The sequence below is a fragment of the Wyeomyia smithii genome, chromosome 1 (assembly GCF_029784165.1).
Source record: "Wyeomyia smithii strain HCP4-BCI-WySm-NY-G18 chromosome 1, ASM2978416v1, whole genome shotgun sequence".
NCBI lineage: Eukaryota > Metazoa > Arthropoda > Insecta > Diptera > Culicidae > Wyeomyia > Wyeomyia smithii.
Window position 1 is genome coordinate 141,994,666 of NC_073694.1, and position 23,712 is coordinate 142,018,377.

Consider the following 23,712-nt stretch of genomic DNA (forward strand, 5'->3'; position numbering starts at 1 on the left):
CAACTTCATACGAAGTGCCCGCCAGTCATTACCATCCAAGGTGAGACAGGTCACGTCGTCCATCACCACTACCACGTCGTGATTTGCCGGGAAAATCCACTTGACCATCTTATTCAGGCGCTGCCGCTGTGTCATTGTCTGCAGCTTCAAGACTAGTACTTCCTGACATGCATGTCCATGCTTGTCAGATACTTTTTTACTGTTTGGCTGGAGTTTTTTTTTACCGTCAACGTTAAGATTCTGTCATCACGATCTGCTTATAGACATGTTTTCGGATCCGTTCCATGGACGTTAGACGGAAGCGAGATGACGAACTTTCCAGCCTGTTACTTAACATTGCTTGAAGGTTGAAATACGGAAAACTGACATGCGAAGAAGCAGTACCATTATATCGTCTCATATGCTTCTTGGTTTTGCGAAAGAGGTGTATATTATTCGCAGAGCAGCGTGAGAGGCATTCGTGCTGTATAGGAGAAAGGAAGCGAAAATTGGACTTATCAATTCTACCAACACAAAACATGTGGTGGCTGGTAGATAGCGTGAAAGTTCAACGAGTCTTGATACCTACTGAGATTGTGAAAGATAGAAGTTCATATGAAGGCTAGATAAACATTTCAAAAGGTCCTATCTGCTTTCATCGTTTTTCCGGAGCGTCTTTTCATTTTGGTAATGGTTCAGCTTTAGTAACTCTCCCAAGCGTGGTTTTCGTCCAAAAGGCTAGAGTGATCCCTCCACTATCAACTTGTGCCAATAGCGTGTTATAAAAGTTGTTTAATAAGTTGTGGTGATTGAATGGAAGTGATCGATCAAGAAATCGACAAAAGCAGATAGGACCTTTTGAAATGTTTCTCTAGAAGTAGTCGATGACTTTATGTACCTTGAAACACTTGTTGTGACGTGTGACTCCGATGTTAATCGTGAAGTGAGTTTATAACGTAGCCAGCTGAAATTCTGCAGCATGCATGTCAGCACAAATTTTGCGCTCTGCAGGACGCTGGTTCTTCCGGTGATACGACCATGAGTGTAAGTCGATGAAGGAGACCGACCGACGAACACTTGTAGTCTTCCAGCGTAGCATCCTGCGTTTAATACTTAGCGGCAAACTGGAGAATGAGTGTGGCGCAGGTACATGAACCAGGTGTATCAAGCGTACCAACATGCAAATATCATCAAGCTGATAAAATATGGCAGACTACAGTAGGCTGGCCATGTGGCACGAATGTTAGAAGAGTGACCAGTGAAGATGACATTCAGCATAGAGCCCGGCACAGGCCAGCGACTTCTCAATTTTTCAGATGGTGGTCCTTCATTTTCAACCTTCTCGAAAATTTCCAAAACCCTCGCTACCATAGTTTGGACCACTTTGCGCTTCACTATTCGATACATACGGGATTTTAGTTGGTTTTGTACACCAGCTGAATAAACTCAGTACTACCTTCAACCCCACCGTAAAGTCAAGCAAGACCCACAAGTAACTGTACAAAATGGAGAGCCTGAAAAGGTATATGACAGGAACATGAGCCATCTGAAACATCTCTACGACGTGGCGAAGAATACACTCCTTGGCGAAATTACAGCTTTAAAGACTCTGGCAAGAGCAGAACGAGAGGGATCCAGTCGAATCTAGCACAAGTCAGGAGGGAATTCACGTTTCACCACCGAAATTCGTTGAAGCAGATATGGTTGCAGGACAACTCCGTCCCCAGCGTGTAATCAAACGTCCGAGTCGCTTCTTACCGTAGAAGGAAATCATTTATTTCGAAATACTCCACATTTAATACAGCTCATTACATTACAAACATACCAAACATGCAACTTTTAAATCTTAGTTTCTGAAACAAGGATAAATGTGGTGAAAGATCTGTAGTGAATTAATGGAAAAGCTTTGAGAAGACAGAGTAAAGATGGTTTATTAGTGAAGCAGCCGAGTGTTTGATTGAGCGCTAAATCTATCACAAAAATGATAAAAACCTTCTAAATTTCGTTAAATGAGATTTAGCGACAATTCCATTTGCAATACTCACAAGTCACAATATTTCTCTGATAATAGGGTGTTTGTGGAGCTGTCAAATTCATTCACTAGAGAATGAACAACAGTTCTACACCAAACACGGGAAACAACTACTATAGCCTAAATACGATTCTGCGTTTGAAGGAATATAAATTTATTACCCCAGTGAGAACGTCATGCTATGGGTTGTAGAAAGATGACAGAATGTCGATCAAAACAAAACTAAAAACCTAAACTAATCCACCTAGCGGTCAGACTCAGCCTTTCTCATTCAAACTTATTATTTGTAATAATAGATTTACATGAATGCTTAAATCCAAAAAGGTATATTCACTCTTTGGGTTCTGAAATATTGATGTTGTAATTAAAGTATTAAATATGAAATTTGACGTAATGTTAGTGCTTCAGAAATAGCGAAATATAAGACATTTAAACATTTAAATCATGTTGAGGCCAAATATATTGATCAAAGCAGCTATAGTGTTGAATAGTCTTTGAATTTCTTTTCTTTCAAAACTTTTGAACAGTATCTCAAATTTTTATGAAGTTTGTTATTTGTAAGTTTCAGAGATGACTCGTTTGTATGACACTAGTTATGGTAAAATAAGTCGTGTAATACTTGAGATAATAGACTTTCGTTGTTTTACAAATTAAAACATAACGGTTGCTTAAGTTTGATTACAATCAAATGAAAAGGGAACGTATGGGGGAGCCAAACTTTGAAACCACGTGTTCAATCATAATTCATCAGTTAACCCTTAACTATCTCGTTCATTCGATATCAATATTGTTCAAATCGGTTGTGTAGTTTCTGAGATAATTAAGTTTAGTGATTTCCACATTTCGATACATTACAGACGAAGTTACATTCCGATTACAGCAAAATTCAATAGGGTGTTATGAGGAAGCTAGACCTTTCATTTGATACTAATTCTGTGGAAATCGGGTCAACCATCTCTGAGAAAAATGAGTGAGCCCATGTGGTCAGCAGAATATGTTTCTTTTCATAGCTGGATTTCACATTTTTGAACATAACAGGAAAAGTAATAATCCATTCGCAAAAAAATCATTAGGGTCTTATGGGGCAACAATACTTTCCATATGACACTGATTTTATGAAAATCGGTCCAGCCATCTCTGAGAAACATGAGTGAGATTAAACAGTCTCCAGAACACGTTTCTTTCTGTAACTTCAAAAGTTGGGGTTTTTTGGGTAGCCCGTTCATTTGAAACCAATTTTGTGCAAATCGGTTGTGTAGTTTCTGAGATATTGATGTTTCGTGATTTTTACATTTTGATACATAACCTCTAAACTAGAAATCAGATTACAATAAAATTCAACAGGGTCTTATAGGGTATCTAGACCTTTCATTTGCAATTGATTTCATTGAAATCGATTCAGCCATCTCTGAGAAAATTGAGTGAGATTGGGAGAGCGTTACACACACACATGCAGAAAATGCTCAGCTCGTCGAACTGAGTCGAGTGGTATACGACATTCGGCCCTTTTGAGCACTCTTATATCTCTAATTTTTGCAGTGATTGCTATACCTTTCTAGGAGAAAGGCAAAAAGTGAAATGATAGAAATGACTTTTTATTTGAACTTCAATCCCGAGCAAGGCCGAAAACATTGAAATAGTACAATATCAAACATAAATGATGTTGAGGCCACATATTTTGATCGTAGCTATAGTTTTAAACAGTCTGCGGGTTTCGTTTCTTTCTATAACTTTCAAACCACATGTTTAAACATTATGAAATTCATTGTTTAAGGGTTTGAAAGCCCATTTATTTGAATTCATTTATGTTCATAGCTTCTGAGATATAAGAGCGTTTTTCACATTCTGACGCAGCGCCAAAACTAAAAGTTTGATTACAATGAAATTCAATAGCAACCTAAGCGGGAAATAGACCCTTCATTTGACACCAAGATAGAAAGAATCGGTCAGACCATCTCTGAGAAAAGTGAGTGCGAAAGACACACACACACCCACACACAAACATATACACCTATGCATGCATATATGCAGAAAATGCTCGATTCGTCGAACTGAGTTGAGTAGTATATGACATTCGGCCATTTCAATCATTTTTCTACCTTTTAATTAGCCAGTGATCGTTAAAAGAAAGTCAATATGTTTACTTTCATTATGTGATTTCACATTTTTATGAACAACGGACACAGTTACAATCCGATTCCCATGAACCTCAATAGCAACCTATGGGGAACTAGACCTTTCATTTGACACCAATTTTGTGAAAATCGGTTCAGCCATCACTGAGAAAAATAAGTGAGTTTAAACAACCTCAGAATAACTTTTCTTTACATAACTTTTGAACCATATGTTCAATAATAACGAAATTCAAAAGTTAAGGGTTCTGGAGACAGCCCAATCATTTGAAACCAGTTTTATTGAAAACGGTTGTGTGGTTTCTGAGATATTGATGTTTCGTGATTTTTAAATTTTGATACATAACCTCTAAACTAAAAATCCGATTATAATGAAATTCAATAGCAACCTATGGCGCCACTAGACCATTCATTTGCAAATAATTTTATGAAAACCGGTCCAGCCATCTCTGAGAAAAGTTAGTGAGAAAAAAAAGTTGCACATACACACACACATACACACATACATACATACATACAGAAAATGCTCAGTTCGTCGAAAGAAGTCGAGTGGTATATGACATTCGGCCATTGGGACCTCTTTTATACCTTCGGTTTTTCCAGTGATTGCTATACCTTTCTAAGAGAAAGGCAAAACCTATGCGATAAATGAAAATACGTGCCCCTAAAATGATTATTTTATATATTTTCACGTCCGTTGAGTGGCTTTCGATGACCTACTTATTGCACTACTACTGGTTTCAAGCTTTCAAGCCAGTTGCTTTTGACAGGATACAGAAATAGGAATAATGTAAGACATCAGCTTTATTTGTTTTTCTACGCATAGACTAAAGATGGAACATCGTACTTATTTTTTTCTATCGTTGTTCGAAAATCAATTAATGGTAATTGATGTAAGCAAAATTACTCTGAGAACTGCAGATCATACCGTAATGAAATCACAGAGTAATTGAATTAGTGTTGAATAAAAAAAATCTTCTACATCAATTTACCGACAAGCCAAACTTTTAACAAAAAACTTGAACCTCCTCCGTATGCACCAATTGAGAATAAACTCTAAATTTAATAGTATGATAATGAATTTAATGCGACCAGAATTGGACGCTTAGCAAGAATCAATTATCCTTCTCATTTTTACTCACAACCTCACCAGCAGATTTTAACGCGGACTTGTTTATTATAATTTTCCAAAAAAGCGGTTCTACAGTGCATGAAGTAGGTAGATATTTCAGGTTGCAGTGTGATACCGAAATCGATTGCTCGTTTAATAAAACTCACTCAAATGGCCAGCAACACAATAACCATTACTGCCGAACAGCATCAGAGCAATACTCGGAATCATCTTGGAATGTCCAAAAGCCCTGTTACCTAATCTAGAATACCCAATTTAAAAATACGTGGAATACTAGAATTCATGCCAACCTGAATGGACTAAATGGTAGCTGTTTGCTCTTTATCTTCGTTATATTATAACTTTATTATGATATAAAATATGTCTATTGCTGGTTCTTTTAAGCATAGTTGCTGGTTTGATATGGTTTATTATTTTATCGGTTTTAACTAGCGGCACATGAACGTCATCAATGTTGTTCTGCTTAAAACCGTACCGGAAAATAATAATACACTTAAAGCTGATTCTCATTTTCATACATTTTGTTGTCATGTTTTCAATTGGGTGCGTCCTTTTATTGTTGACACATTCAAACGTGCAAGCGAGGCTGAAAAGTTTCACTTTTCAATCGAAATGCGGAAAGATTTTCCGCTGATAAACGTCGTGCCAATGGTGTTCAGTTTCGGAGACATTTAACCATCATTGACAAAGGACGCACAAAAGGGCCTAACGAGAGAGATGTATGTCCTGCTTGACTTGATTTACTGTTATATCCTCTGTCCAATTGTTTTCGAGAATGTAGGATGGTTAGTATCTGAGCTATTTATTTATGTCCTTAAACCTACAACAAACCAGATCTGCCTCGGTTTTCACGGCCTTGTAATCTGCATCCATATCCACAACGTTATATATATAGGTTATCTCTTGTATTAGACAGGTTTTTTTCTAGGTTACACACAATAAAAATAAAATTAAATTAAACGCACAGATGGACAACTGCTTACGTGCCCTTGAACTGAGCCGGTACTTGAACGCTTAACTCGCCTAATGTATATGTTTACGAGCCTGCGTATCTATGTCACTCAATAATCGAACGCCGGTGGCATTTACACCCGGTTTCACTTTTCACATACATTAAACCGGTAACTCTTCCTGTCTGACCAAACACTGCAGTAGTTTAAACGATTATCAGTCAACTGTGGGGTGCAATCAATTAAAAAATTTCTACGCTTCTAGTGCTATGCACGAGCGGCACCCGAAGCAGCCCCATCCCGTCATTAGTCGCATCAACTAAGCAAAGCTGATAGCAGCTTATCGCCACAGCATTGGTGCATTGGTGACAGCATCACGGCATCTATTATGCGGTGCTTGTTTGCATATATCTGAAGATTTTACTTATGATCTCATATCGAAAGTATCGTCTGAGCGACTGTGAAAGTTAGTGAACATCTAGGCAGGAACCTCAATCAATTAATCAGTGGGTGACTCATAGTCGTTATTACCATATCAATGTTCTCTGGGCACTGAAATTATGCCAATATCAAAATGTCTAATATCAAATAGATGGTACTTATAGTCGAATACAAGCGCAGAATTATAAATTCATCATGATTGCATGATTTATTGCTAACGCTGGTTAGACACATCATTCTGCCGTTATGATCTACAAACCTATTTACGCATAATAACGTATCAGGAAGCCCATAACAATTTTATGAATGAGCTACAATCGAAAGTCAATTCATCAATACATGAACGAGAAGGGCGGCAATGTTCGGATCCAGACTAACTCAACCGAATCACGTTGGTCACAACTGTCAACGCCAGCCTGCCAGCCCTGCAAGTCTGGTGACAAATCGTACCCATCCGTGGCGACCCGTCACGCCAAAGTTGCCATCACTGCGCTAGCGTACACTTGGATTACTCGTAATGAGTATTCCACATTTCACCATGGGGCCCGCGGACCCTCAGGTAAAGGCATATTAGAATGTCGGTCAATCATATACTGCGCGTCCGGTTTGAACCTCAGATTCGGATGAGCTACCGCTCTAGCCACAACTAATGCCATAACGCAAAGACCTCCTGGTATAGACTATTTTGTTTGGTTTATAGTTCGCAAGATAGGTGTGAAAATCTGAGCCCCCGCTTGGATTCATAGTTCAACGACATCCGCGAGAGATTCAATCGCACACTTTACCAACAAATGAGGGAGAAATTTAACGGCCCATAAAGCTCATTCAGTTTGGTACTGGCAAGCGTGAGCAATCAATTGTTGAGACCATCATTCCAGCACTATGTTTCTCTTTTTATTGTCCATCGTAGCTCATTTGAATCGGCGTCATTGCACAAATTCCAAACAATCGCCTCAAGAAACTTTTTGGAGTGTGTAGTACCTGGCAGGAAATTTCGACGACTGACGCGTGATTTGTTGAGAGATCGAAAGTGAAAGCAGGGGAAGCTGTCGTTGCCGGTGCTCTGGCGGTCACTTGAACTTGACCAGCACCGCGACCGGCAGCCGAGGCAACCGACAAAACCGGAACGATGAAGAAGCGTGCAGAACGGAGGGCGATCGGATTTCGGGCCGGATTTAAAGCTTGTGCAACGCGGGAACGATTGTTTTCAATTTCACTTTTCATTTCGCTTGCAACACCACACCAGCAGAGACTGTTAGAGTTGAGAGAGGATGTGAAACTGATGAGATCATCCGAGTCTACCTGAAGCAAGTTGCGTTGTCTCAGGCGAGTCAGTCGTGCCGGTTACTGCACTGATTGTGTAAATTAGTTTACAAAGAAACTTGACGTCTTTGTTACGATCGTCGTTCGACAGCGAATGAGACAGATGTGGTTTGACGATTAGGCTCCCTACATACTGTCAGCAACGATTGAACCGTTTCTAGTCTAGTTCCCAGTCAATTTTACAGATTTAGTATTACAAATTCACTAGAATATACTGTTTCACATTAAAGTACATATTAGTTGTTTAGTGCATAACTAAAAAACACCTTTTAGTGGCTATTAAAGTTAGGAATAATACTTGAAAATTTCACATCAATCCATTAAATTGTTCTTGAATTACCGCAATGAAAAAGCAGGAGCAGCTGCTAAATAGAGACGCTTTTGAAATTTATAATTCACCAAAGCTCAATAAGGCAGAATCTTCCTAGAAAAAAAAATTTGTATTTCAACAATACTGCCGGTATAGCAAACACATTAGCGGTTTTGTCGAGGGAGATGAAATAGATTTATTGGAGCGTGAGGCGAGACACTCTAACGAGATGATTCTGTAATTAAGTTAATTTGTTACTCTAAAATGTTCAAGACAAACAATATAATAACCGTGTTTGCCAGAATCTTGCAGCCATCAAACGATTATGGAACATTGTGGCCCATCGCATAAAGCAAATAAAAAGGAAATAAACGTCGCTCTGTAAGCTGATCTGCATCCTTGTAATAATAGTTATTACAAAAATTCACACCGTATGACAACGTAACTTTGTTCCCCTAATGAAAAAAATCATCAAAATATATGTACAGATAATAGAATTCAAAAAATGTACATTACAGAAAGAAGCAACGGTGAAAAAATTATCCCTATTTTTTATTAACTGTTCCCATAAACATCTTACCGGTAAAGGATGAATTCACGCCAATAATTGAATTTGGGGTCTAGTGAAGGTAAACTTTTGCAAAAAAATCAGCTTTTCAATTTTTTTTTTAAATATAGAAAAAAATAAAAAGTACCGCTAACTTAGTAGTAGTATCTTAAAGTATTACTCGAATACGTATATGTATCTCCAATGGTTTTTTTTTTTCAAGTTCCACATTTTTAAAACATATTTTTGATATATTAGAATGCATGCACAACAAAAAAAATCGATAAATTTTGGTTCAACTATGCCATCGAATTTTTTTGTTATCAGTGACCAGTTTTTTCGTGGGTGTAGCTTTAATAATGCTGGAATTATAGATTTATTGTATTGAGGTAATATTTGGTCAAAAAGCTATCCATAAAACACGTAGACACCCTTTGGATTATTTCTGGCCACTTTTTGCTTAGACTTTTTCCCCTGCAATATACAAGCATATAATTTCACTAGACCTCCTTTTACCCTAACAACTTTCGTTTATCGTCGATGATTCCGAAAAGGGGTTATCCACGTTCTTCATTAGTGCAAATTTCTGGTGACTTTATTTGATTGTCTGTTTTTTTGAAGTAGAATACTTCTCTCAGAAAGTTCGGCTACATAGGGATGTGAAATGAAAATCTAAAACCGCAAAAAGTGAAAAATATGTCCAATTTCAAATGCTAATAAATCGGTTAGTATTCGAAGGATTTCCTTCGTTATTGCAGCAATAGGTTGGTAACAAATGAAGATAATTGTTATTTTATTATTCAAACTATTGTACTATTGAAAATAGTCAAGCCTTGTCAAAACGAAAAATTCGACCTCTGATTGGTCGTTATATGATTGCTTCCCAAGCACGGTCGATAGAATCATATACCTTGCAAGTTAAAATATGCTATTTTTCCTATATAAGAGCCTGTTTCAGCCGAAGCCGCTTATAATAGTTCTAGACAGCGACAACAGCAGTCCACCCTTAGCAGCAGCAGTAGCAGTGTAGTGGATACTGGCGATAGCGGATAGCGGCCACAGCTGTGGCATAGCAATGGATAGCGCACTAGTTGCAGCGAATCTCAGCATCGATAGCTGATGCAGGGACAGCGGATACCAATGTCAGCATATAGCGGCCATGGCTACGGATACCGTGGCAGTTGCAGCGGGTATCAGCATCGATAGCAGCTGATGCAGTGAGGCACTTTAGTGAAATGCAGTCTCTATGCGATAGCGGGCATTCAATGAAAAGCTGCCTCATTTTGACAACACATAAGCCGTCTAGTTTTGAGTGTTTAATCAGCTTTTCACTATTTATTTAATCACAAAGAATATTTCATTCGCACTGTCAGTGATAACGACAATATGTGATCGGTATCTTATCCGATATTGAATTGAACAACAAATTGTCCCTTTCAGGATGGAATAAAACCTCATGATTAAAGAGTTAATATTTTCTTTTGAGTTAATTTACATTTTAAAATTTTTAGAAGTTATAAATTTTACTTATCTTCTCCAGTCATGAGCACGACATCCGAAAAATTTTCATTACCTGCATAAAAATTATTTTTTCGCATAACCAAAATTTCAAAATTGTCAAGCCCCAATCATGTCAAGCAACTTACTCTATTATTGAAAATGGTCAATCCATGTTGAAGTGCAAAATTCGATTGAAATGATTAGTAAACGTAAATAAGTAAATAGTAAATAAGAAAAAATGACTGACACGCAAGCAGCCGGGTTATCTTTCTTGTAAAAGTATTCTACTTCAACCTTGCGGTTGTGGCTTTACACGAGGCCTACCACGGAGTCGACGGCCTTTTCCTGTTTCTCTACTGAAGATAGTTTTGACGGCTCTCTCGCAGGCATTCCGGCTAAATGTCCAGCCCACTGAATCCTGCCCCGTTGTATTACCTTCACTATATCAGCATGTTTTTATACCTGGTACAAGTCGTGATTTATGCGTCTGCGCAACACTTACGCCAGTTCACCGCCAAGTATCGATCGCAGAGCTTTACGCTTAAAAACGCCGAGAACTCGTCGATCAGCTTCCTTCAGCGTCCATGCTTCATGTCCGTGAAGGGCCATCGGGAGTATCAGCGTCCCACACAGCGCAAGTTTTGTGCGAGTTTGCAAACTACGAGACCTTAGCTGGTTACGCAGTCCGTAGAAGACCCTGCTCGCGGCTGCAACGCGTCGTTTCACTTCACGACTCATATCGTTGTCACATGTCACAAGCGTACCAAGATAAACAAATTTGTCAACCACTTCGAATCGTTGCCCATCTATCTCCACCTCAGCACCAACACCACGGGAACTCCCTGCCAGCTACCATGTACTTCAAGTACTACAAGTCCCAATCTCGCTGCTTCCCTTTTGAAAGGTACAAAGGCCTCCTCCACGGTTCTACGGTACCGATGATATCGATGTCGTCCGCAAAATCAAGAAGCATGTGAGATTTCGTGATGATCGTACCGTTTCTCCGCACGTTTGCTCTTCGTACTGCACCTTTAAGGGCGATGTTGAACAGTAAGTTAGAGAGTGCATCCCCCTGCTTCAGTCCATCCAACGTTACGAACGCGGCTGATGTTTCGCCAGCTGTCCGCACGCATGATTTCGATCCCTCCAACGTCACACGACTCAGCTTAATTAGTTTCGTCGGGAAACCGTGTTCCAGTATGATCTGCCACAGACTGACTGACTGACTGAGTCGTATGCCGCCTTGAAATCCACAAACAGATGGTGCGTTTGCAGGTTATACTCTCAGAATTTATCGAGGATCTGTCGAGGGTGAAAATTTGATCCGTCGTGGAACGCCCCTGCCGAAAACCACCCTAGTATTCGCCAACAAATGATTCTGTTAACGTTCTCAATCTGAGGAACAGGATAGGGGAGAGCACTTCATATGCGGAGTTGAGCAACGTAATGCCTCGATAGTTGCAACAACCCAATCGATGACCTTTCTTATTGATAGGGCATATGAAGCTTCCCAACCAGCCGGGATACCGTCCTTCCCAGCGGCCTTGACATTTTTCAGTTCACTAATCGCCTTTTTCACCTCCTCCTGTGTTGGTGGCTCTACAGTTTGTTCGTCACTCATAATCGTCATCCTGTTCCTGCTCTGCTCATCTGGCTCCTCACTGTTCAAAAGCGCCTGAAAATGCTCCAGGTTGCACCTGGCTGCAACCGTCGGCTTATCAGTAAGCAGGATGCCGTCCTTGTCATTACAAATAAATAAATCGAAGACCTGGGCCAAAATAGGTTAAGAAACTGTGTTGGAAGACCCTATTGTGGTCACCCACCTCTGTTCAGCATCTCCTATCCCAACCTCCACGTGGAGCCGACCGGGATACGAATAACCTTAGTGGAGATCGGGTAAGTAACCCCTGGTGGAAACTTTGGTTTAACTGGAAAGGGGGGGGGGGGGACGTACGCGGCTGTCCCACTATGTTAGGGGCGGCATACAACAGCGTCTGACCCGAATCGGGTGGATTAAGTATGAAATACGGTGCCTCGCTAGCTATATCTAAAACGGCGCTCCCATCGCGAGACTAGGTATCGCAGCCCTAGTAAGGTAGCATACCTAATATGAACTACTACGAACAACCCAGATAATAATACGGAACGGAGTAATTGATCTGAATCAAACTAGGCGATCGAAAAAGGACAACAATCCTTAAAAACTCGGTACTTGGAATATAAGGACCTTACTCGAACCGGTACGCGCTGGTATCCTGGCTAGCTGCGGAAGGTGAATGTTATCCAGGAGTTGCGGTGACCAAGAATGGTAGAACGTAATTCCGGGCAGTAGATCCTATTGCAGACACTTTGTTTAAGTAGCAGTCGGTTTCGTGTTAATTGGGAAACAGATGAAGCGTGGCATTAGATGGAGGCCGATCAGTGAGGGTGGGTCGATTTAAAAATCGCTTAGGCACATATGATTTTCGGATTTTAGGGATCAAACAAGATACTTTTCTCAAGAAACCATACCTCTAAAATGAATTCTGATGTCCCTTGTACTAACGTGTAGGTACCCAAAAGGTCAAATTTCAAAAAATCCTGTTTTGACCCATTTAGAGTGACCCAATCGATTCCAAATGTATGACCGACCCCACTAACTTTGGAGGGCTGACCCACCCATGCTAGTGTTACCCCCCTGGGACCCCCCTAGGGGGTCTCCCATACAACAATATAAAAAAATATCAAAAAATCACCATGAATGATTTATGTTGACGTTTCTATCCTATACGAAACCTACACTAGTTCTACATAGAGTGAATAGATAGAGTGACGCAGAGAGAAATTCAGTCAAAACAGCAACACGGTTTTTTTATGTATCCACCAAAATATTTTTCTGGCAGCCCCTTTTTGCTCAAGTTCCAGTTGACTTCAACGGAGTGTTGTTATTGTCAGAGTGAAAAGATAGTTATTGTATTTAAATTTAAAACAAGTTCGTTTGATAAGGTTTGATAGAGATAGATAAAATGAAGTGCGTTTTGTGTAATAACAAAAAACAGTACCGAGTTTTTTTCGGTTCCCGAAGAATCCGATTGTGAGGAAACAGTGGATGGATTTTTGTTGCCTCCCAGCAGACTATTTCATTGACGAAAACACCCGACTTTGCAGTGTTCGTTTGGTTTTTCTGGTTTCAGACTCTGCGTCACTCTATTTATTCACTCTGGTTCTACAGTGTGCGTGGGAACAGTGGAAACGGAGCGTCCGTGCGTGGTAGCCGTTGTGGTAGCCGTTGTGGTAGCTTACCAGCGGTGCTCGCCTGACTGGTCGAAATAAGAATATTACATATGATGTAACAGAGTGATATACGATTTTATGTTCAAAAGGACGCCAACTGCAAACGCCATCTGCAATGAGAATGGCTCAGAAATATGTGTAATTGTGTATGTATGCGCTGAAGACTCAGGACCGAATCCCATGCGAAGCAGGAGAAAACAAAAATCCAAAAACAAAAAAAAAAAACATTTTTTTCCTAGAAACTTCATTTGTGCGGAAAAAATAATAGCAATTTCACTGATTTTTGACATACAAAGTGCCAAAAATGGTGATTTTTTGATATTTTTTTATATTTTTGTATGGAAGACCCCCTAGGGGGGTCCCAGGGGGGTAACACTAGCATGGGTGGGTCGGCCCTCCAAAGTTAGTGGGGGTCGGTCATACATTTGGACTCGATTGGGGCACTCTAAATGGGTCAAAACAGGATTTTTTGAAATTTGACCTTTTGGGTACCTACACGTTAGTACAAGGGACATCAGAATTCATTTTAGAGGTATGGTTTTTTGAGCAAAGTATCTTATTTTGATCCCTAGAATCCGAAAATCATATGTGCCTAAGCATATATTTTGATCCCCTACAAATCGAACCGCCCTAGTGATCAAATATGCGTGTTGAGTTTGGGGGCAGATTCTTCAATTACAGCCTAATCAATGTGTGCGCAACGACTAATGATAAACTCGATGACGAGAAGAAGGAGTGATCTTCTTGAGAAGACATACAGTGAGTGCCCGGGACATGACATCAAAATCGTTATCGGAGGTGCAGATGCCCATTCTGAGCAGGAAGACTTCTTCCGCCCCATAATTGGTAGAGAAATCTTCCATTCTACTCGAACGATAATGGCCTGAGGCTTATAGTGTTTCCTGCAGCCAGAAGCAATGCTATCGGTAGCAATTATTTTGCACACCGGAATATTCGTAAGTACACCTGGAAGCACCCAAATGAGTGGCCTGCCATGTGCTCATCGGTCAACCATGTGCTGATCGATGGTCGGCACTTATCAAACGTTACAAACGTAAGGTCGTTCAAAGGACCAAACATTGACTCGGGTCACTATCTCTCCGTATCCAAGATCCGCGCCCGGTTGTTCAACGTATTGAAATCAAGGACAACGAGGAAGATAAAGTTGAACATCCAGCTGTTACCTTCTGGAGGATAGGCTGCAGAGTACTCGCAGAAAGTTGCTGAGCAGATCGATAAGCAGGGGACCTGAAGCGCAAACCACGTGCCAACGAGTGACGGTAAAGCAGAACCGCACCACATGTCACTTGTAGGCCACAGTTGTGACACGCCAGAGAGTAGGGAGATATCGAGCAGCTAGAGACTCCATCGCCGAGAAAAAAGTCAGCATTGGGAGTGTGTTTTTGCGGAGGCGGAGGGAGCTTGTACAAAAAGAATGACGGAATCAGGAACCGACACGTGTCTGCCCTTGTCATGTGCAACGAAAGGGAGGGTTACCGATAAATCAGATGTGACCAGGTGTTGGAAGCAATATTTTAGTGTGCTGTTGAACGGTGAGGAAGACAAAAGCGTCGAAAGTAGCAGAATTGACATTGAGAATGATGGACAAGCTGTGGATCCACCAACCATGGACGAAGTGAAGAAAGCAGTTAAAGAGCTGAAGAACTCCAAGGCAGCTGAGAAGGACGGCATTCCCGCTGAGCTTTTCAAAGTCGGGAACAAGTCGGGAGGTGTGTGCTGATGAAGCATTGCCCTCGGACTGGTTGAAGGGTCTCATATGCCCGTTTTACGGAAAAGGTCACCACCTGGACTGTAGTAACTATCGGGGTATAACTCTTCTCAATGCCGTGTACAAAATTCTCTCCTGCATCCTGTTCCATCCACTGAGGCCGTTGCAGAAAAACTTTGTTGGTTTTCGTGGAGGACGCTACTCCACAGACCAAATGTTTACCTTGCAAAAAATACTCGATAGTTTCGAGAATTTAACTTGCAGACTCAACATCTGTTCATACCCTAGTAACAATGTTGGGTTTATCAAAGTTTCATAGCGCCAAATACAGCCAAAACAGAGCTATAAAACTTTGATAAAACCAGTTTTGTTACTTGGGTATAGTTCTGGGCAGCGTACGACTAGGTTAAGAGCAATGAGTTATGGCAGATAATGTTCTATAAACTCTATAAACTCTGTAAAACACTGATTCTCCCGGTGGCCTCCCGGAAACATCCTCACTGAAAGAGGCAGATTCGCGAACTCTTGATGTTTTTTAACGTAGAATCTCTCGGTTGATACTTGGCGGTAAACTAGAAAATGACGTTTGGCGCAGACGCATGAATGATGAAGAGTACCAGGCATACAAATCGGCGGGTATAGTCAAGCGCATATAACATGACAGGCTACAGTAGGCTGGGCATGTAGCTAAAATGCCGAAGGAACGATCAGCAAAAACTATATTCAAGTAGAATCCTGGTAGAGGCCGTCGACTTTGGGGTAAATCACGCACTCGTTGATGTGTACTGTCGACGAGGAAGCTCGCCTAATAGGTGTTAGAGGTGACTGAGGGTTGCAGCTTAAGACCGAGTGGTAGGGCGACGTAATATGAATTCGGCACAGGATCGATAGTCGGTCTGTCGCCGGAGTAAGTGAGTATAATAGATATATGATATATTTCCCAACTTTAACTGCTTGGGAGTTATTACAGTCTCTATATTTACAGTCTGGTGGAGTGGATTTGGGAGCCAATTTAAACTGTTATAACGAGAACCAGTCATAGAGAATCTTTATTGACTGAATCCCGTTATAACAGTTAAAATTGGTTCCCGAATCCACTCCGCCAGACTAGTAAAATCTGAGCAATTCTCGCTGAAACTAGGCCACTAGGTGCACAAGGTCTTTCAAATTTGATATAAATGCACATAGCTATTAGAAATAGAGAAAAAATGATAATGCCATCTTTATTTGATCGAATTTGTCGACCCCTTGGTCACCAAGGGGTGGAACAGTTTTCAGAAAAGTTGAAATTTTAGCAATTCTTGGAGTATTATTCAAGCTATATCTCTAAAATTCGTTATGTAAAGTACTACAAGTAGCACTTTTCTGTAAAAAGGAATGATAGGGCTTTCATTTGAAGTGATCGGAATTCAGGCCGCCATCTTGAATTTGGCCGCCATCTTGAATTTGGCCGCCATCTTGAATTTGGCCGCCATCTTGGATTATATCAGAAAAATGCAATTTTGACCATGTTCGCAACTACCGATTTTCGATCTGAGACCAGCATTGGGAAGCTGAGAAAAAATTCTATAAGATGCAAGAAAACAATTTGGTGAGCATCAGTGTTAACCCATCAATTAAAGCTATTTTCCAAGCTGAGTTTCAAAATATTCATCGTACATCGCGCGATCAACGTAGTAACCTGTCTACTGAGACCAAGTGGATGCACATGTTATGTCCATATATGTCCATATATCATAATCGATTGATGCTACAACTAGTACGCCACTACTGTTTTTTAAGTTTAGTGGGAATAATGAGTACAATACTAGCATGTGTGATACTACTAGATTTTTTAATACTGAGCAGTTCCACAAAAAATGTCCCAGTTTCAATATTTTATTTGAATTGTCATTTTTAATTTGGCTAAAACTCTGCATAGACGTTTCTATAGGCAAAAGATGCCATTCTGTGCCAATGGTTTAATATTTTGCAACACGACTCATTTTTGAGAAGCTATCGAAAATGCTATTTTGGGAAAATAAAAAAATTTCTTTTACAACACTTTATAATAGGCGCGTGAATAATTACGAAGTAAAAACATTTTTTGCACGGTAAATTTTGAATCGCAGGTAGAATTACTGCCTATCAGAAGCGTAAGTAGAAAAAAAATCGATATATTTGAGGTTTTTTATGATATATGTAGTTATATGAATTTTCGTGACACCATCACCGAAGAGTAATGAGATTAAAGGTAAACAAACTAAATTTTGTTCTCCCCTCTTTTCTTCCTATACTGCAGCGACTATCGATGCAGATGATGATTTCACATAACACTGTTTGTTGCATATAGGCTCCACCTCTTGCGCTTTTTCGGTTTTTTACAAGTTGAATAAAAGTAACGGATGCGAATTATTACAATCTTGGAATGCTGCGTTGAGAGTTGCATTTGCTTCATTGCAACAATGTGTGCTGCTTGGGGGACATATATGGACATAACATGTGCATCTACTTGGTCTCAGTAGACAGGTTACTACGTTGATCGCGCGATGTACGATGAATAATTTGAAACTCAGCTTGGAAAATAGCTTCAATTGATGGGTTAACACTGATGCTCACCAAATTTTTTTCATGCATCTTATAGAATTTTTTCTCAGCTTCCCAATGCTGGTCTCAGATCGAAAATCGGTAGTTGCGAACACGGTCAAAATTGCATATTTCTGATGTAATCCAAGATGGCGGCCAAATTCAAGATGGCGGCTTAAATTCTGATCACTTCAAATGAAAGCCCTATTATTCCTCATTACAGAAAAGTGCTACTTGTAGTACTTTACAAAACGAATTTTAGAGATATAGCTCAAATAATACATCAGGAGTTGCTAAAATTTCAACTTTTCTGAAAACTGTTTCGCCCCTCGGTGACCAAGGGGTCAAAAAATTCGATCAAACAAAAATGGCATTATCATTTTTTCTCTATTTCTAATAACTATGTGCATTTATATTAAATTTTAAAGACCTTGTGCATCTAGTGGCCTAGTTTCAGCGAGAATTGCTCATCTATAATGACTATAGAAGCTATTACTTGCTTCTCTGCAACAGGCAATGTTCGATCTTATGGACGCAAATTTCACTTTTGATTTCTGAACCATTTTTTACCATTAACATTTTTTCAAAGTGGTGAATTGAAAAATTATCGTTAATCCAATAAAATTGTTGAGCTGGAACGCTCGCCCATTGAAAGCAAATGAGAACGAGCTTTTCAACACTAAATTAAAATAGAGATTGGACTCTAAAAAACGAGACACACAAAAATGATCACCAGAAATTAGGTTTCAATCGGGTACTTTTCAAATTTCAGGGATTAAACAACTATACATATTAGCTATGCTTTGGCATAATTTATTTATTGAATATTTTCTTCCTCTTGACACTGCTCATGAGGTTTTGGGCGAGGCTTTGTCAATCTTCCTTACACAATTTCTTCCAGTTTTTTCAAAGATTTATCGGTTTTAAATATTTTCCGCTTTTTTAAGCTTCTTTTTAACTATCGCCCAAAACTTTTCGATCGGACGAAGTGTGCCTGTAGGGTAAATATGTATAAAACGCCCCCCGGCCCCGGGGCATAACGCCCCAGTCCATTTATTCGGAAACACACAAAAAATAAGAAATGAGACTATTGGGAATCCGTAGCGGGTCATAGGACCAACCTTCTGTGCAAATTTGATAATTGTCACTAGCAGCAAAAAATAAACAAAAATCAATTTTGTATTGAGCTGCTTCAGATCTAATTTCTTGCAGCGTTTCCGTAACGTTTTTTTTCTGTATAAAGTATAAATATGTATAAAGTTTATTACCTGGTTTTTGTACTTATATATCTCAAATGAACCTCTAAGCAGCTGTATCTAGTGAAGAAACGATAAAATTTTTATAATTTGCTTGAGTATTCAATGCTTTCGGCTACACTACAGCTCGCGGGCAATATGCCCCACCGCTAGCCCAGCTGATTTGTTCATTGCTTTAGCGTTTGCTTCTGAGACTTCAAGCACTGTTTCACTTCGCATGCTGAGCTGGCATATGAAGCTACTGCATGGGGCATATTATACTGCATCTGGGGCGTTTTGCCCCGATAGATTGGAAAGCTTGCAGTTTAGTCAATTTTTTTAATAAAATTATGGCGTTTTTGTGTAACAGTAATTACAAAACAAAGTAATGGCAGTGCATTACCAACTAAATAGTGTATCCAACTGCATGAACTATTTGTTGTTTGTGATAAATATAGCTACAATATTGACGATGTTCCTTAGGGGGGGCGTATTATACCTGTTTACCCTATTAATATTGCGGCGACACTATCAGAATAAAATTATCTGTCAGTGTCATTCCAATATTCTTTTCTCGGTTGCCGATTTTCTTCACGCGTAGCCAAGTGTCAATGAAATTATTGAGTTTTCTGTGGGACGTTGTTTGATGGATATCAATATCCTCCTTGGATTAAATTGCAATCCCATGCTGCTGTTATTATTGCCTTGAGCTTTAGCACTGACCAACAAACTAAAAAAACAGAAAAATAAGACTTCCCATTCTAGTTGAACATCTTTGCGTTTACTATGTGCATATAATGAGCAAGTTGTACGAGTTGAAACCTGACTTTTTCATCTTTCCTACGATATTTTGGATTTTAGTTACAAGGACACATCTATTTAAAGGTTCGTATTGTTCTGTAAATTTCAAAACTGGTCTTTGTGGGATGAAACTAAATAATATCATGCATCGTTCGTATTAAAACCCCAAAAGTACAAAATTTTGAGTTGTGCCAGTTTTGAGCTCAACAATGCAATGTCAACTAACTGAAGAACACTATCGTGAATCTAAACAGCCATTAACTAGGTGATGGCATGTTAAAACGAGGTTAGTTATACCCTTAGCCTCCTATCAATAAATTGTTCTGTGCCCTTGTTTCGCATTACAAAAGCACTTATCTGTTGACCCATAACATAACGCATTATTACGTTAGAGTCTGCCGGCAAACGATCAAGCTCTGTCGCTTGGTGGTCGCCTCACTTCGGCTGGGAAAGCAGTTCGTTTCATAATGTTCGAAGAATACGAAGGAAATGCACTCAACCATCAGTCATACTGTGGTCTGGCTGGGTCTCTCCGCTCCGGTGTACAGCGATCATGATTCGGGTGGGTTCTCCATGGAGCGATATGAACTTTTATTGGCAGCCTGCACGCACAGGTTATGTTATGTAGAAACACAATAAATGCTACAATCAAGCGAAAAAATTTACTCGTTTTATCACAATTAAATGTGACCCAAAAACGCATGGAACTGATTTATTTTATTTATTTATATATTTATATCGATTTTGGAGAACATATCCCTCAGACAATAAATATAATTGAAAATTTCACCAATAACCGATAACAATTATCTTCTAACCCCCTAATGACCTTGCAGGTTAATCGGCTTTCAACAGGCGACATTGAGTTTCTAGTCGCTAAGAAAATTACATTATTTCCGCACATCACCAAGCTATCAATTATGCCGAAGATGCACTCTAATGATAAATTTCCTTTTCATCTTCAAACTGGTACTGGGTACAGCCACATATCGGACGTGAAATGGAAAGTCCTCTTCAGGCCGAAGCAAAAGACGTCTCTGCGTCGATCTCACTAGTAAACGTATGATATTCGCGAATGCCCTTAAACAGCCAGGGGTGCTAAGATTCCGATGGTTACGATACCATAAAAAGCTGACGCATGAAACATGTTTTAATTCGAATCATCTTCTTTCCTCTACTTTATTGCGGCGTCTGCTACTGCGAAGGTGTGTTGAACTTGTGTTTTGTAGTTAGCTCAGATCGTTAAGCTAGCCCTCCACTACAGTCAAACCTCTCTAATTAGACTAGCCGCTAAACAACTACAACTGTTAGGTTACTTTACATCTTTACACTAAATTACTCCAATGTTTTGGTTTACATTATCATACATCGATTTTCCGCTTTCCTTCTTCGGCCAATTCCTGAAATACCATTATAGGGAAGATAGACTGTTTAGTTAAACCGGTCCTCGCTTCAGTATCGCGCTAGGGACGGTAACTTTCTTTTGTAACAGGTTTTTTCTGTCATGCTAGCCTCCATTGGCACCATCCGGGCAACTCAACGGTGGAGCTCGCGCAGGAGAATGGCGGATGCATCATGCATGAGTTGCTGGTATGACACGCCATTTCCTCCCAGCAACTCTCTCGACGACCAGAGCAGACAGACGGAGCAGCAAAACTCAGTCACTGTGTCTCTTGGTCTTGACCACCGGATAGGTTCACCTATGTTCGGGCAGCACGCCGTGGAAAGCAAGCCCGATTAGGGCATTGCGACATTTTCAAGGGTCAGAAAAAAGGTGTTAAGTGGTCGTAGTTAGAGCCGATAACAGCCGCACCTGCGATGGTTATATAGTAGGTGTGGGATGAATAGTTTAAGCTTCTGGGGAACGTGATTTTTTTATTTGAAAAGTTATTTGAAAAGTACCTTACGGAATAAGGTGGCACTAACAAGCAGCTTTCTATTTTAGTGAATTAGTTCGAAATAGTAACAAATTCTTCTGTGAAACTCAAATGGAAATATTATTTTTTTACTATGATGTGAATTCTGTGTCATGTAGACTTAATTGTCAAGAAAAACTACATTATCTTGTACTTAACTTATTTCTAAACTTTTTAACTATTAGGTGCGCAACTAAGTATTCGCTGTTTTTTTTTTTTTTCATAAAAATGTAACTTTGTTTTTGAAACAAATATTTACCTAGAACTCATTGAAAGTATTGCCCATCGCTAGCTATAACTCTGTCTCATCTTTATGGCAGAGCTCAAATGCCGTTACGATAAGTGTGTTTATTTGGTTAACCACGAGTTCTTTTCAGATGTCTTCATATGAACGGTACTGGTGATCAGCCGGACCATGTGACATCGAACTAAACAAGTAGTAATCGAACTGCTTAATATCTGAGACTTTTCATTTTAGTGTTTCTATGTAAGTTTTAACGACTTTGGTAATATGAGGCCAAGCGTTGTCATGTAGTAGAATCACTAAGCTCAAGGCAGTTCACGTCCTAAAATTTAGGTGAAGTAAAATCAAAAATGCATTTATTATTTTAAACGACTAAAGAGCCAAAATAATTTTTTCAGATGGCAACAAATTTTAATGGCAGCAAATTTCGATCAGCTATGAACGATGATTTTTAGCAAAAAATAATGCTTTATCATAAATATTGTTTGGCCTTAAAGATAGCAATTTCTAAAAAAAGAGGGTTCAAGACATAGAAGACCCTATCGTTGTATATTTAGTTTTTTTGATTGCTCAGGAAATTTTACATAACTAAATTTTGAAGGAGGTATATTTTTTATTGTGGTAATATAAATGTCACTAAATTAATCAGATATGTCTCCATCAAGCGTTGCTGTAACTTTTTTTAATGTAGACGCATGGTAATTTCTAAATTTCTAAAATGTTGAGTGATGTTGAAGATTTAATCAATTCTATCTCCAAAATAAATAAAAAAATATACCCCCCACATTGTTAGCGATTTTTGTCATGATCGGAGCAAGTGAAATTTTGTAAGAACTATTTTACCGTGTATCTGAACAGTAAGTAACTTTAGTAAAAACCATAAAACCCAGGGGTCTTGTGATTTTTTTTATTATTCTTGCTTAATTTCTGTCGGTCTAGTTTCGCCACTGTTGTTGTGCCGACTCCACCCAGGACCCTAACTTACGACCCGTTGAAAAACGGACCGGCGCCAACGGCTTCACTTCCTCATGTGATGGAAGGCATGATCCCAGAGATTTTTCGCCTCAGAAAATCCCCCGGTGTCGGCTAGGCTTGAATTTAGACCAGTAGGGTAGGTTGTGAGTGGATCACGCCACCCCACAACCATCGACACCTTTGTCGGCGTTGGGACTCGAACCCAGGTGTCGAGCGTGGTTGGCGGAGACGTTACCAACCACGCTAGGCCCCCGCCTAAGAGGTTTTGTGCGTTGGCAATCTGAAAAAAGTGGCTGCCAGCTGAAACATGGACACAACTGGTTCACGGTGTCAAAATTTCGATTATTATCGAATTTTCATGTACCTCTGATTTTTCTTCGCAAAAATGTTGCCAACTGGATGAGAATCAAGGATCGGGAAGTTAAAAAATATTTCATCGGCGATTTTTTGAAAAACTTGGATTTTTATTTTTTTAGCGCAAATCTACAAAAAAAAATCCCTCTAACTTCACTAATGTCAGTAATATTAACATAGTCAGCAACCAGTGCATTTGAGGGTAGTGCAGTGTCATTTAAGACTAGACTTCGCATAATAAATTGGCGTAGTATAATTTGTAAAGAAGGAAATG

At 39.6% G+C, this 23,712-nt stretch overlaps 1 protein-coding gene across 2 annotated transcripts in view; it reads right to left on the bottom strand.

Moving 5' to 3' along the window:
* Nucleotides 1-23,712, bottom strand: part of LOC129718124 (uncharacterized) — a 110,828-nt gene that overhangs the window by 58,490 nt on the left and 28,626 nt on the right. The window lies entirely within an intron of this gene.